At 40.0% G+C, this 14,818-nt stretch overlaps 1 protein-coding gene across 5 annotated transcripts in view; it reads right to left on the reverse strand.

Moving 5' to 3' along the window:
* The window catches only part of HECW2 (HECT, C2 and WW domain containing E3 ubiquitin protein ligase 2), a 416,399-nt gene that overhangs the window by 179,033 nt on the left and 222,548 nt on the right, over positions 1-14,818 (reverse strand). The gene's annotated exons all lie outside the window — the stretch shown is intronic.

The raw sequence follows: 14,818 nt of genomic DNA on the forward strand, positions 1-14,818 counted from the left end.
CAATGTCCCTAGATGCCCAATTCTGTACACTGACACCCTCCCTGGATGGAAAAAAAAAGAGTGTGAGTATTGGACATATTTAGGGATTGCAATGATGACACCATGCTATCAAATGAGAATGCGCCCACTGCCACTTGAATATTTTCTTATATTGATAGATACCAGAAAGATTTGCTGATTATAATGTGCCAGAGATGAGAGAAAAAGACACTGGCACATTACAGGACAGAAAAAGCAACAGAGGCTGAGAAGACCCTCTGGCAAGCCAGTAAGGTCTGGCCTTGGGGATGTTTGCACTGAAGGGCGTGTGCCCCGATAAGAAGGGAACACTGGCGAGGGGGAGCGGGAAGAGTGAGGCTCATATACTGATTCACTGTCACTCACACCGCTGTATGAGAGAGGTGTGCTACTGCTGTCTCCTCTACAGGAGGCCTCACCAGGGGTGGTGCAGGCCAATCTGAAGAATGTTATATGTTTCAGTAGATCCAGGCTGGGTGACATACCTTATAGCCAAGTCCTAACCACACCCCTGAGGGGTCTCCTCAACATTCAAACCTCCAGACGTGCTAGGCAGAGGCAGGAGGCCCTGCTAAGCAACTTCCTGTATAAAATACCTGATCCTAAACTAGTCAATTAAACACTCAGTTGACAAGGGGGGAACCACCAACAGACCAGTGAGAGGAAACACTTGGCTTCATTTTAGCAAATAACTGTCAAGAGTTTCAGTCAGAGAGGGTTTACAGAAGAATTCACTTTAAACATAGGTAATGTTTACATATTGAAAATGTCTTACCTCTTGTTCATTAGGATCCCTGTTTCTTTCAGAGTAAAATTCAAAGTCTTTTTGGAGGTTAATAGTGCCCTACAGGATCTGGCAGCCCCCTTCCCCACCCCCCAAAAAATTAGAGCTCTGACCTCATCTTTCCCTACCCTCTCCCCTTCCCCGCTTGCTCCACTCCAGCTGCACTGGACTCCTTGGTAATGAAGGGAGTTAAGAGTCTGCCAGGCCAAAATATGCCACTTTGAGCTGAAAGCAATCAGCCCTCTGCTCTCCCCCTTTATGTCTAAAAGCAAGACATAAATTTCCATCCGTAAAGGTGTCTCCCTCTCCCATACCAGGAAGAGTAAGATGACTCTTAATCACTACTCATCAATGGAGAAGGAACCAACTTCAGTCTGCGTAACAAACCTTCCTAAATAACCCTTATCTTCCATTAGTTTCCCCCATATATTTACCTTCCCACAATTTACCACCCACAGAAGCCAACCGCCCTTCCTTTGTCTAGTTACTTCTCCACAATTTATTGTCCTTTGGTAAAGTAGCATATAAGCCCCTGAATTTAACCACTTCTTTGGGTCTTCATTTTATATACAAGAAGGCTTCATGCAAGTAGAAATAAAATTTTTAACATCTATTAAAATGTGTATCCTCTTTTTCCTGTTAATCTGTCTTTTGTCAGTCTGATTTGCAGGGCCAGTAGCCAAACCTCAGAGAATAAAGTTTTTTTCCTCCTTTACAATATCCTCAAAGTTCTGGTCAGGACTCTGCCTCAGGGTCCATCTGTCTGAATCTTTCCCCCAATATATCCTAATGCATCAATCCTCTCCTTAAATTATTTTTCTTTTTTGCTTGCATATCACTGTCTCAATGAAATCTACCCTGACTGCCCGGTTTAAAACTACCCTGTCTCCAGCATTCCTGGACTCTCTTACTCCGCTCAATTTCTTTTCTATAACCCTAACACCATCTAACATACTATATAATCTACTTATACTTCTTGTATATTGTCTTTCTCTCTAGAATGTAAACTCCAAGAGGTCAAGGACTTTTGTCTATTCTGTTCACTGATGTATCTCAAGTAACTAGAATACCTGGCACATAGTAGGTGCTCATATTTGGTTGAACAAAAGAGGTTGTCATGTCTTCTTTTAATTATGATGATATGGCATTAACTGAATACCAGTATTATACTGTTAAAATATACAAAGGAGGAAAATAAAATTCTCACCAAGGAATGCATAAAGCCTTTTTAAAGAGATCTCTGTCCTGTTCAAAATAGAGAAAAACAAGGACAATATTGCAAATTCCACACTAAGCTTTACTAGACTAACTTAACAAGATCAATTTATTTAAACTCTCAATCTTTATAACAAGAATTTCTAATTAATTCAATCACATTGCTATGCTGAGTTGACATTCAACTTTGTTTATAGCTTATAGTCCATCACACCAAATGCACAAAAAGATGAACTAGCTTACTTAAGATCACATAACCAGTTTCTGGTAAAGGCCTTTGAAACATCTTAAACAAGTTTTTTCCTGATGAAGACTTTCAGAGCATTTCTAAATTAACATTTACTTTTTCCCCAACTGAATACTGTCCTATATAGAACATAGGAAACTCAAATTCTTTGATAATACCTCAAATGAAAAAATTATTAAAAGTTTACTTATATCAAATAATCTATTTAATTTGGCTACTCTAAAAATTTATAATAAATATCATTGTGAAAACAGAATATGCAACTGGTAATAGTTTTAGCCAATTTCATGTTAGAAATATCAGCAGGAATTCGGTGATCTTTATAAAATTTGAGGCTTAAAAACTTCCAATGTCGGGCTTCCCTGGTGGCGCAGTGGTTGAGAGTCCGCCTGCCAATGCAGGGGACATGGGTTCGTGCCCCGGTCTGGGAGGATCCCACGTGCCGCGGAGCAGCTGGGCCCATGAGCCATGGCCGCTGAGCCTGCGCGTCCGGAGCCTGTGCTCCGCAACAGGAGAGGCCACAACAGTGAGAGGCCCGCGTACCACACACACACAAAAAAATTTCCAATGTCTTCATGAAGCACCCATTGCTGTCAGAACATAATTTTCCCCATCACAGTTTGCATGGCTATATTTCCTCCAGCGATTACACTTTAACAATGAGAATGTAAGCCTCAGCTCTTTCAAAGGGTCAAGCATGTTCAGCACATGGTAGCTTGGTAAACACCTTGGCACATGATTCTCTATTAGGTCCTATATGAATATTCTATAACGATGACACTAAAATGCTTCAATCCCCTTCCTGGTACCAAAGCTGACAGATTAGAACAAGACTTCATATTGCTAAAGAAATTTCATGAGAAAGAGTAGGTAAATGATCTTTTTCTAAAGGTCCATCATGTGGGGCAAGGTGATGACAGGCTAACAAGAGTTAGAAGGAAGACTTTAAGGCCTAAAAACAGAAAGAAAACAATTACGGAAGGAATGATGGAAATGAAAATCACTGAAAATTAATTGAACAAATATTTACTGAGCATCCCCTCTCTGCCAGTGAAAGTCCCTCTCCTCGTGGAGATTTTGGTCCAGTGGGAAAAGCGATGAATAATCAGATACAAAATAATGTGTATGTCAGGTAGTGTAGTAGAGACAACGTAATGTCAGGTGGTGGTGACATGGGTTGAAGGAAGACAGCCAGGGAGTGGGAGGGGGAGAGAGAGTGGTGGGAGAGTACTATTTTATGTAGGTTGATGAGGGAAACATTTGAACAGGGCCTTGAATGAAGTGGGACTGCTTTCCACTGGGAGATTTGGGAAAAGGCAACACACGAAAATGCAAGGACCCTGAAACAGGACAAGCCCACTGTGTTCCCAGGGAACAACAAAGTGATGCAGAGTGAAGGATGAGGCCAAGAGTGGGAGAAGATGAGATCAGAGAGACAGGCAGGGCCAGCTTGTAGATGGTGTGTAGTATGGCTTTTGTTTTTAGGTACACATCATTTATTACAGGTGCAATGAAAGTAGTATGCTGCTTGATAATGGTGTTACCAGGCTGTGGCTGCTGTGTGATGCTAAGATCCCAGAACTTCAAGAAACAGCAGGCCTGAGTTTAAATTCCATTTTTCCCATTTACAGAATGTATGACCTTGGGCAAGTCTTAAAACTGCAAAGACCCCATTTCTCCATTCTATAAAATGATAATGGCACTCCTAGCTCAGAAAGGTGTGAGGAAGACATGTGTACAGGATGTGAACCTGGTTCATATTAGGAGCTATTATACATGTGTAAGTGTTTATTTCATCCTTTTTAAAGAGTGCTATGTTTTTAATACTCAAAAGCACAATTCCTCAACTTCTTTCCTTTTAACTTTTTAAATTTATTTCCTTTAAAGACATTGTCTTATTCTGATTTTTCATAAATAAATTAAAACAAAAGCATAAAAAAATATACAAAAAACCCCCAAAGCATAGCTATTTTTATGTTTTTGGAGACCCTGCTTTCTTTTTTTTTTTTTTTTTTTGCGGTACGTGGGCCTCTCACTGTTGTGGCCTCTCTCGTTGCGGAGCACAGGCTCCAGACGCGCAGGCTCAGCGGCCATGGCTCACGGGCCCAGCCGCTCCGCAGCATGTGGGATCCTCCTGGACCGGGGCACGAACCTGCGTCCCCTGCATCGGCAGGCGGACTCTCAACCACTGCGCCACCAGGGAAGCCCGAGACCCTGCTTTCTTAAGCAATGGATGCCAAATGACCAGGCAGCAAAAGTGCAGAGGCCGTATGTACAGAAATTGCACATTATGCCATGTCCTACGCCGTGTAGCACAGTCTCCCACACAGAGTGTCTGAATACTGCCCAGTTCTTGGATGGAGGGTCACTCAGAGCTGAAAGTGCTGTCAATGAGCTTTAAGCCTGGCTTAATAAATGCACTACAGAATTTGTTAATAATTGTCCCTAACCAAGCTGGGAGGGGACAGCATTAAGAATTTTTCAAAAAGAAAGGCAGAGACAACTGTGAATCCCAAACAGTTGGACACAGAAATCAGATGAGAGTGGAATTCATTTCACAGAACTTTCTAATACCTTACCTCATAAAATCCCAAAGAGTTCCTCTCTGCCTTTGTCAGGGCAGAATCCATCATTTCAAATCAGATTTAGGAAGCAGCACGAAGAGACATTTCATTCTCCTTAAAACCATGTACCTGGCCTACCCACTTGGCAATGTCATTCATAAGCGTGGCCCGAACTGAAGTTAAAGAGGGTCTGAAATCCTAATGCGGCGGGGAGAGCTCTGCGGGTCCACTTCAGATGCGCCTGCTGTTCTTCCTCTTCCCCAAAGTTCTAGCAGTGAAATACTGAGTGGGACTCGAGCAGGCTGCTACTAGGAGACTCCTGTCCAGCTGTAAACAACACTGAGAGCCGCCCCTGCCTTTCATCAAGACTTATCACTGTTCAGGCATCCGAAGTGAAAAAAAATCATGTATCAGTGTCCCCGCGGCTGAGGCAGTTGTGGCCACGCCCCTGTAAAGCACAGGATGCAATCGCCCCATCCTCCCCTCAGCTTCCTTCCTTTGCTTTTCCATGGGAGAATTCCAAAGGAAAAGTTATGTGTGTACACACACACACTCACACACACAGGGGGCTGATGTCAACAAGCTGACTGTTATCACAGAGAGGGGGTTTTTCTGTTTGATTTACTCAGAATAGAGTGGCCACTATCTGGGAAACTCTAATTTACTGTTACCATTAATCAGATACAGACTTAATTTAAGTTACTGAAATAGTATCCTAGCCAATCCAGAATAGAGTTTGTGGACTTGTGGTTTCAAACTGTAAAAAAGGACTACAACTTTTTCATATATCATATAGCTTTCATGAAAATCGCCAAATGTGGTTATCAGTACAGAAGTTATTTTCAGACCCTACTTTTAATGCAAAAATAGACACAATCACCGATTTACCTGGTACTCCTGTCTTATTCTAGGAAGCGGTTGTGGTATGAGAATCTCCAGTTCAGATGCATTGTTCTTCAATGGGGAGAGGGGCCTTGTAAGGCTGTTCACCCACCCAGTGCCATCACTGCAATTTTTTTTTTTTTTTTTTTTTTTTGCGGTACACGGGCCTCTCACTATTGTGGCCTCTCCCGTTGCGGAGCGCAGGCTCTGGACGCGCAGGCTCAGCGGCCATGGCTCATGGGCCCAGCCGCTCTGCGCCATGTGGGATCCTCCCGGACCAGGGAATGAGCCCATGTCCCCTGCATTGGCAGGCGGACGCTCAACCACTGCGCCACCAGGGAAGCCCCATCACTGCAATTTTTAAGTGCTGGTTGAATGCATGAGTACAATCAAAGGCTACAAGACCATCTCTTTCCAGCAAAACTTCCAGGAAAGCAAGAAGAGATGTGCTCAGTTGTCACGTGCTTTTGCTGTGAAGTGGGGCAGACTAGATTTAAGCTCCATGGTACATTTGGTGGCTGCAATTTCCTCTCCACTGTTCCCTTAACCCAGACATAGTTTGCCATGAAACTTCAAAGGTGCACAGAACTTTGGGCTGATTCTGGAATAGATTGAGTGAACACAGCAAGCTTGTCACTCCAGAACCACCCCCGCCCCGTCCAGGCCTCTTCTGGACATGCAAACCCAGCCATGTCTTAGGACAAATCATTGTGGATTTCTAGGTACATCCTAGCAAACAACAATAATAGCAAGCATGTATGGAATGCCTACTATGTATCAGGAGCACATAGTAAATGCTTTAGAAATAGTCTCTAATGAATGCCACCGTGCTCTAAAACTGAGGTCAGTAGTGTTATTAGGTCCATTTTACAGATGAGGAAACTGAGACTCACAGAGAGAAAGTGATAACAACCAGGATTAAAGTCAGATCTGAATACACCCAAGCCCAAACCCTGTTATAATACACTGCCTCCCCAAATAACACTGTGAAAATGCCATGACCTCACTAATTAATAGGTGGCCAATGGGCCCACAGCAGCCTCAGTCACCATTAGGAGATTAGAAAAAATAAGCCAGAAAGGATGAATTTATTTCCTATTATTGGCATGAAAGATGGCTAGAGCCTATGAACAACAGACTGCTCAACAATGTCAGCATCTCTGTTTTCAACCCCAGTGTTTAACCCTTACCTCCATTCAACTCCCAGGGCCCTGGACCCACTTGATGCTCCCACCACTCTGGCCCTCCAAGCCACATTTCCTTGCCTTCCAAATATTGTAACAGTTGTCAGATACGCCACTTTAGCTGAACTCTAGATTCTGGTCCATCCACGTGTCACTGACACTCACTTGTGACAAACAGGCTACTTTCCTATGTAAAGGAAATCTGCTTCTCCACAGCACAAGCCTTTGTCATAATAGAACATAGATTTTTCCCAAGATGATCATGAAAGAAACTTATAGAGTGGAGCAAGGGAGGTTAGATGAACATTAGAGCTTAGCCTTAAGGCCATCACATACACGTACCCTTTCATGGGGATGCTGTTTCTTAAATACAAGTAGTTCAGCCAGTACCTCTTCACTCACAATAAACTACTGTATTGAGAAAGTACAGCCAGAGCATGATAGTGTCAGGCCTTGAAATTTACATATGCCATTCCTTCCTCCAAACCACACCCTTGAAGAAAACACCAAAAAAAAAAAAAAAAATCCATAGCAACAAATAAAATGGTGAAGCACATTAATACCAATTTTGCATCCATATAACACCTTAGCATTTTCACCTACTGTGCTATCATATAGGTGCTAGGCACTGGGAGACATATGCGAACAAGACAAACACAGCCCCTCCTTCTTCTTGCAGAGCTTCTATTTTAGAGAGAGAAACACTAAATAACAAATATAAAGTGAATTCTTTAGTTACTATAATGATACATGCTACAAAGGAAAAAGAGAAGGTGGTAAGGCAATGGATGAGCTGGGGACATGAACCAGGCCAGAGAATAAGAGAAAGCTCCCTCAAGGAATCAGTGTGTGGACTAAGTGGACCACTAGGATTTGGGGAGGGGAGGAGGCAAGAGGAGAGAGAGTTCATTCCAGACAGAAGAGCTATGCAGAGGCCCTGTGGTAGGAAGCAGCATGGCCCTTTCAGAGACTGAAGGAAGACCAGTGTGACTAGAGCACAGAGGATGAGGGAAGGATGAGGCCATGGAAGGAGAACAGACTAGAAAATTTAAGCATCAGTGTATAGGGAGAGAAAAGGAAGCTTAAGAGTAAGGGAAAGGAGGGCTTCCCTGGTGGCGCAGCGGTTGAGAGTCCGCCTGCCGATGCAGGGGACACGGGTTCGTGCCCCGGTCCGGGAGGATCCCACATGCCACGGAATGGCTGGGCCCCTGAGCCATGGCCGCTGAGCCTGCGCGTCCAGAGCCTGTGCTCCGCAACGGGAGAGGCCACAACAGTGAGAGGCCCGCGTACCACAAAAAATAAAAATAAAAAAAATAAGGGAAAGGAAACGTCCCTTTCCCCATCTCCTAAAGCTCTCCTTCTGAAAGCCCAACTGATTATCACATTCTCAACATTCTGATCTATTGATCAACAAGGATACTTGTGGGTAGAACTGTGATTTGTGGCTGCTGAATGAATTAATCATATAAATTAAAGACATCCCTTAACTGAAATAGCTTATTCCACAAAGCTCACAGAATATTTATTAAGAATAGGGTAGAGAAGAGCAAAACACAATTCTTAGATTACAATACAGACGGACAATGGAAAACTCCAACAGTGTTTCCTCCAGCTATCTTTATGCGGGCACCAAAAACACGAAGCAGAGTCAAGGTTAGCACATCAGGAAGCAACAACCCTCTTCCTGAAAAGCCCATTATGAATTTCCTTTGTGTTTATGCATTTTGCATGCCTGTGAGTCTGACATCACTCATATGCATTACTGAAGTCTTGCAGCAAGGGTCTGCCTATCTGCTGCAATTTGTATTGCCTGCTTTTTCTTCTGAAACTGTGTTCGTAAAGCAGCCAGATGAATACTCATTTCATCACCGCTCTGTTTTCGGATTCCCAACATCTTCCAATGGAAATACACATTGGTTCGTGTATAAATCAGAAAGATTTTGAAAATAAATTTTAAAATGAGACAGCTTCTAAAAGATCAAGGGGAGGACGCTCAAAACTAAACTCAAGTAGATACATGTACATGAAACATGTTTGTTTGTTTTAAATTTATCTTAGAAAGTGGTATGCGATCAAATTCAATAAAAATAATAATGGCTATCACCTGTTATCTATTAAGAAACTTCTATGTGCCAGGCACACATTCCCTCATTTAATCCTCATAATAACTTTCTGGAATCGTCACTACAATCCCAATTTCACAGATTAAGAAAAATGGGGGATAGATGGATTGAATTACTTGCTAACACAAGATTACATAGCAGGAAACCAGCTGAATTTCAAATCTAGAGTTTGCATGACATCAGAGATTACCCACACATTTCCCACTGCTATACAAATTCCCCAGGTTACTGACTACCACTCACCAATGCCAAGAGCTGTGCTCGGTATTTCAGAATCATTAACTGAACTGATAGAGTTCTCCCAGCAATTCTAAGAGGTCTTGTTATCCTTATGAGGAAACAGTTTGGAGAGGTCTAGTAACTTGATCAAGGGCACACAATGGCAAGGTTGAAAGGTCCAGAGGAAAATTTTCCAGTAGCCTGCATAATTTCACATCAGCAACATTCTTGTGGTACTCTGAGTTCAGTAAATACAAGTATGGACCTGTTACTTTCTTAGGGTTTTGCAGTTTTACCTGGGAAGTTATCATTATGCTTGGGAAGAGAGTGAAGTCCCCAAAGAACTGATTTTCTTTTCTTAAGTGAATAAGGAAATCCCTTTATCACTGTCCATTCAAGACAAAATATCAGGATTATGATCTACTGCTTTCCTAAAGAAGAATAAATGACCTTCACTCTTCTATCTCTAAAAGACAAATACACACACGGGATATAATGTGCCAAAAACTCTGAAAGGAATACACAAATAAGAATAAATGTGGTGGTGTTTGTTTTTTTTTAGTAATTTCCACTACTGAACTAAAGATCCAGCTATAGCAGAGGCTCCTTTATTTGACTGACGTGTACCTTGAATAATATATCTAAGGATATATTATTTTTCCTTATGGGTGAATTTGGTATTAACACCTAAGAATATAATATTTTTCCTTAACAATAAATTTTGTATTAACCCCAGATTAATGTAAAGACAAGTGCTTTTAAATGAAATATTAACGTGGTTTATATACAATCCCACACGTCTCATTCAATTCATAACAACTGTTTAATTACATGGTTAATGGATTCTGTAGCTATGCTACTTTTTTTTTTTTTGCGGTACGCGGGCCTCTCACTGTTTTGGCCTCTCCCGTTGCGGAGCACAGGCTCCAGACGCGCAGGCTCAGCGGCCATGGCTCACGGGCCCAGCCGCTCTGCGGCATGTGGGATCTTCCCGGACTGGGGCATGAACCCTCGTCCCCTGCATTAGCAGGCGGACTCTCAACCACTGCGCCACCAGGGAAGCCCCTATGCTACTTTTTATTCCAAATAAAATTATATTATATAAAGCAAGGTGAATTTAAGAATAGATTTTAGGTATGTGAAACTTTGAAAATAAAATGAGAAGGCTGTAAAATCATTACAATAAAGAAGGATGTACAATTATTTTATTTGTGTATGTGTGTTCTTTGCTTCTGTCTGTAAAATGAAAACATACCTTTTTCCAATAAGGCTTTGTATATGTCTGAGATAGCCATGAACCCAACAATATCCTGGAGATTCTCTGCTGAAAGGACATATATAGAGACTCCAAAATATTCACATTAGTGGACATTTCAGAATTGGCATTTATAATATACCACCATAGTGTATGATACAGAATCGAATAACCACACAGATTCCCACACCCTTAAAGAGTAGAGCTCAAATTCTATTGTGTATTAGAATCAACTGGTGAGACTCATGTTTAAAATTCAGACTAAATTTCATAGAGCAAACCAGAGAAATTCTGATTCAGTAGGTATAAGATGGGTCTTAGTAGTCTTCATTTTTAAACAATTACCCGAGCTAATTCTGATATAGTTGGTCCTTAAACCACACTTTAAGAGACACTGACCTGGAGTCAAAATCCAACAGACCATATATTAAGGTATGTGTGTATATGAATGTCATATTTGATTTTGTAAATTCGTTTTAGTAGAAAACTCAAAAAGAGACATGCATCTTTGTACCTGTGCAGTGTTACCTACCCTAACAATTCTCATGTTGATTATTTCCACTCCATCTTAAGAAAAGAGGAAAACTATGTAAGAAGAAGACAAGAAAGTACAGGAAAAATGAAGAGACAGGAAGGGACACTAACATGAGAAAAAAAGTTTTTGTCTGTATTTAAATCTAGAACAGTGCTCCTCAAAATATGGGCCATGGGCCGGCACTGGGCCATAAGCTGGCTGTTAATCACCTGAGAAAAGTACAGAAATTGAGCCCTTTAGAAACTTTTACAGAAATTTGTTAGAGTAATTTTAAGTCTGTTCAATCTAATAATAAAAATGTGGGCTTATATTCTGTGGATCTTGTTTTTTATTCAATTTCATTCTTCTAATAGTTTATTTTTATTCTGACTAATGAAAGATCAGTGTCTGTGATGGATCTGAACGACCATAGGTAATCTGAGAAACTCTGGCATACTCTAGATGGAAGAATGAGCCATGCTTGGTCAGACCAGGGAGCCTCTTAGCCCAGGGTCTGATATAAAAGTGGTTTTCTGTAATATCATTTCCAAAGGTTAGGGGCCAGAAATGATCTATTGAATGACTGTCTGAACTAATGTCTTCATCTTCTCATAATAACTCACTCTGAATCTGTCAGCAATACATCAATCTATGTGTTACGTGAATTGACCAACCATTTTTTTAAGCTTGTACCACCTCTTAGAATAATATTTTAGTAAAATTTCCTAAAAGTTTACTTTCAACAGCAAAAAGCAACCCTCGTTTCACTTATTATAAATGTTATCTTTCAACTTGCAAAGAAATCCTTGAGTTTTAATATTTGAGAATTCAATGATGAACTTTATCACTTGAGGGTATAGATATTATATCTATACAATATCTATACTCTGTCTGTGAATCTTTGTTGACATGAAACTATTGCTTCAGGCTATTCTCAAATAGCAGCCTAGCCATCTTAGCATTGGGCCCTATCAGCTAATGATTTTCATGATTTTTGGCAATGAAAACAGTAATAAGCAGCACAAAGTATCAGTACATTATTTCAGTCATAAGTACACAGACACAGATCTCATTTTGCAGTTTTCCTGCCTCCTAGTAAACCTTGAATAATAATTCTTTCTCTTGTTAGAGACCTGCATTCTAAACAGAATTGAAGTTAAATTGTAGACATATTTCTACAATTCCTGGCTCAGGTCAGTATTTCCCTTCATGCCTCCCTGCAGTTGCTACTTTTGCTCTACCAGTGTTGCCAAAAATAACTTTTTCCTCTTCCAAGTTAAACACGGTGTTTATAAAAGGTGGGGATGGAGAATCTGGGAGCATGAATCTGTACACACAACAAACAAACTCACAATAATAGCAACAGCACTCCTAGCTGCCAAGATTTCTAGCCAGGAAGAATGAAAAATGAGGTTTTTTTTCTACTAAATAATTATGCCTCCTTTTTAAAAGAGAATAAAGCCAAGCTTTAAATATCCAAGTTTGTTCTGTGATGCTTAAAAGTTATGTCACACACTAAGTTTGTTCATTATGTTTTCTTAACATTTTTTAATCCAATTTAAGACATTTTCTCATGTAGTCAGTTTAGTCAGTTCATATGACTAAGAACTCTCTGACAGCTTGAAGGCAGTACAGAATAGCACTGGTTCTGCAGCCAAAATGGACACTTATTAGCTGTGTGACATTGGCCAAATGAGTAACCTTCTACAAACTTTAACTCACTCATTTATAAGATGGGGATAGGGACTTCTCTGGTGGTACAGTGGTTAGGACTCCGTGCTCCCAATGCAGTGGGCCAGGGTTCAATCCCTGGTCAGGGAACTAGATCCCATATGCGAGCCGCAACTAAGAGTTTGCATGCCACAACTAAGGAGCCCACCAACCGCAACTAAGGAGCACATGCATGTGCCGCAACTAAGGAGCCTGACTGCCGTAACTAAGAACTGGTGCAACCAAATAAATACATAAAATAAATATTTTTTTAAGTGTTTAAATAAATAAAATGGGGATAATAACAATGTATAACCAGCATGATTTTGAGAGCACTGTAAAGCTACATAAAGCAAGGAGACAGTGTGCCTGGCACAGAGTATTTACAGACTATCAGTAACTCTCAGATTCTAGTGTTGTCTTTATTCTCAATAGAGAAGATCTAAATCATTGGACTATTTGGAGACGTTTTCAGAATTCTACTTCTGTGGCAAATATGAATACTAAGTAGATTAATGACAGTCCACCAAGAAGGCAACTGGCTAGATGAACTGACCTCAGAAGTCACTTGGATATAGGTTATCTAACATGATTCAACCAGGCTTAAATTCAATACTTTTATTAAAATTCAAGTAACATTGTTGGAGAAAAAGAATTGCCTTTAACTAAAGGAATTATAATTATGTTAATTCTTTTTATTGTATTACATACATTTGCTTCAGCAATCACTTTGGGAAAGGTTAAGTGGAGTAGATAAAACTAAAATCATAAGACATCTTTGTAAAAATAGATGGCATTCATCCAAAATGCCTTTCCTGGAACAAATTGTAACAACTTGATTCACTGCCGCCCTTCCCTACAAAGCTATATTTAAGGATCTGTAAGCATTTCCCTTATAAACTACTATCATCAGGATTTGTAATTTTACCTTCTAATCTGTTTTAGAGTTTATGTTTAAACAACTCAATCTTAAAAAAAAGCTATTGTTGTTTAAATTTAAAAACTTCCTTCAGTAAAGAATAATAGTACAAGGTTGGGGTGTGGGGGGGGAATCACCAGGAAAGTAAGGATTATTTTACACATGAAAAAATGGTTTAATAAGCAAAATAATATGCATGTTCAAGAAATACGTGCCACCAAAGATTATATAAATTCAGTGGTCATTGTGTCATGATCTGTAATAATTGGAAACTAGATTAAGTCTCCAAAAAAGATGAATAGGTAAATTATGACACAGCCATATTATAGACTATTATGTAGTCATTACACTATGTTCCCAGATAATTTTGAATGACATGGGAAATGGTCATGATATAATAAGTGGAAAAATGTACTGCAGAGTTATATGTATAATATGAGCTTCATTGACCTTAAACATACATACGATATTTATAAAAATAAAATTTTAAAAGGAATATGCCAAAATGTTCAGAGTAATTAATGCTTGGCAGGAAGACTTAAGTGTTCCTAATATTCTTCCATATTTTCTACCTTTTCTATAATGAACTTGCATTACTTTAATAATCAGAAAAGAGAGGCTTCAATCTGGCTTAGTGTGACAGAGAAATACAGAAACAGTAATAAATAAAAAAATAAAGTTTCCCTTGCAAACCTATCTATCCTGACACTTGAAAATATTACTTATAGTGTGGATTTAAGTACTCATTCAAAAGGAGTTGTTATTTATCAAGTGGAGTTGGCCAAAAAAGTGACCTTGTAGCTAACCACACATTATCAATAAACCATATGTCTCAAGATACTAAAAAACACAAGTATCATTCATCATAAGGACACCTCCAGGGGACAAAACACAAATTCAAGATACATCTGGTAAAGGAATTGTAAAAAAAAAAAAATTGAAGTGAAAGATGGCACACAAAAACTAGTTTAAAATTGTATTCAAAACTCCAAGTACTGAATAGTCATCAACTCAAAGAGATCTGCTCCAAATGGAATTATGACATCAATTTAAATCAAACATAAATACCCAAATAATTCAGATTCCCAGGCTATTTCAGGGTCTCCAACTTCCACTGTAAACACAGGCCCGTGTGCGTGCGCATGTGCACACACGCCCCCCACACAGAAAAATCACAGTACAAT

This window comes from Stenella coeruleoalba (genome assembly GCF_951394435.1).
Source record: "Stenella coeruleoalba genome assembly, chromosome: 6".
Lineage (NCBI taxonomy): Eukaryota > Metazoa > Chordata > Mammalia > Artiodactyla > Delphinidae > Stenella > Stenella coeruleoalba.